Below are 1,952 nucleotides of genomic sequence, written 5' to 3' on the forward strand. Positions count from 1 at the left end.
ATAAAAATTTAACAAGTGCGTGGTTTTAAGCTGAACCCAAAAACAACAACAATGATTAAAAGAAAAAACTAAAAATAACAAAACAAAACGAATGAATGAAAAAGAGGAAGCACGCTCAACCCAGCCAACTGCACTCAAATCGATGATTTGACGGTGGCAAAGGAAACATATCTCTTGTTTGTACGAATTTATTCCGGCATAAGCCGGCTATCATGTAAAACCTTTTTTTCGGAAGATTCAAGTGTGGTACACTTTTGGGTTTAGTGAACTGCCTGAATTTATTCTGATAATCGGTTTATAGTTTTTCTGCAAGTAGAGGATGGTGATGAGGTATGTGGTAATTCCGAAACGTGCGTCCATCTAACCATCTTGCAGTCTACAGGACTTTGCCCAAATAAATTTGACAAACATTATTTTCCTCTGTTGGTTAAGCTACACGTGTAGTTTAGTCAATGCATGGTTTTAAGCTGAAATCAAAAACAACAACAATGATTTAACAAAATTAAAAATTAAAAAATAAATTTTCTACAAAAATACATTTTCGACAAAATCTTCTAGATATAAAATTTTGACAAAATTTTCTATAAAAATAAAATTTTGACAAAATTTTCTACACGCAGAGAAGGAATATGATCACCTCAACCATGTTTCAAGAGCAAAATGTTATTTTTGTATGGTGACCATGTAACATGTTTGTCACTAAAATATTATTTTCTCGTCAAATATAACCTGCTTGCCGAAATCAGATACATGATTTCCGCGAAAATAACATGGTTGCGAAAACCATGGTACATGGTCACCACCCAAAAATAACATTTTGCTCTTAAAACATGTTTGAGGTGATCATATTCCTGTTCTGGGTGTATAAAAATAAAATTTAAACACATTTAAACATTTTGAACAAATTTTTTACAGAAATAGAATTTGTCGAAATTTTCCACATAAATAAAATTTTGACAAAATTTCCAACATAAATAAAATTTTGACAAAATTTTCTGTAGAAATAACATTTTGACTAAATTTTCTATAAAAAAAAATGTTTTTTATTCTATAAAAAAATTTGTATTCTATAAAAATAAACAAATTGAATTGGATGAAATTCTTCCAAAGGGCTACGATATTCAAATATGGGGAAATTGGAAACGTGCAATCTTTTTTCAGTGTAAGGCTATGGTTTTTTATCATATTTGATGTTTGGGGTGGATATTTAAGATAGGGTCTCTGGGAGCTCTTGAACATATACCCTTTTTCGAGTGTAATATCCTAATACATTTATTGTGAATAATGCATTAAATTCTAATCATGTGAAGGCATCAAACTGAAAACCACATTTAAATGAAAATAAAGCGAATCCGTTTCTAAGCAATCACACCAGACCTTCTTACCACAATAAATGTCAAAGCAACTGTCCAAACAATTGTCAAATGTGACACTTGTCTATTTCTATGCCTATGACGATGACAATGATGCTTACGTTGAGCATAATAATGATGATGATGATGGCGATGATGTGAATTTGAAGCATCTAACATTCAAACGATATGCGAGTGGTTCTCTCATTCTCCTCCACCACGTTTGCTTACGAAGACGTTTCAAAGAGCTAAGTGGGAAACACTTCAAAAACCAATTTATCTACAAAATGGAGTAATCAAAACAAAATTTTTACATTAACAAAAAATTAATTTGGATTCAAATGTTGACTTCAGGAAAAGTCCTTGAAAATTGCTTGTCGTCCTTGTAAAATGCTTTCAATGACGGAATAATTTCTAAAGCGGGAAAATTGCAAAAAGTGGTCTACCAAATGAAAAAATATTTGGTTCGATAAAATTGTACAATTATACTCAAAAAAGGTTACCTTTATTGGCGATATTGCTCAAGACTAGCCCCTGAGCACGCTTGCCACTCGTCTACTAATCTACCAAAATTTGAAGAAAGTATTATCAGAAATCTAC

The sequence above is a fragment of the Haematobia irritans genome, chromosome 3 (assembly GCF_050003625.1).
Source record: "Haematobia irritans isolate KBUSLIRL chromosome 3, ASM5000362v1, whole genome shotgun sequence".
NCBI lineage: Eukaryota > Metazoa > Arthropoda > Insecta > Diptera > Muscidae > Haematobia > Haematobia irritans.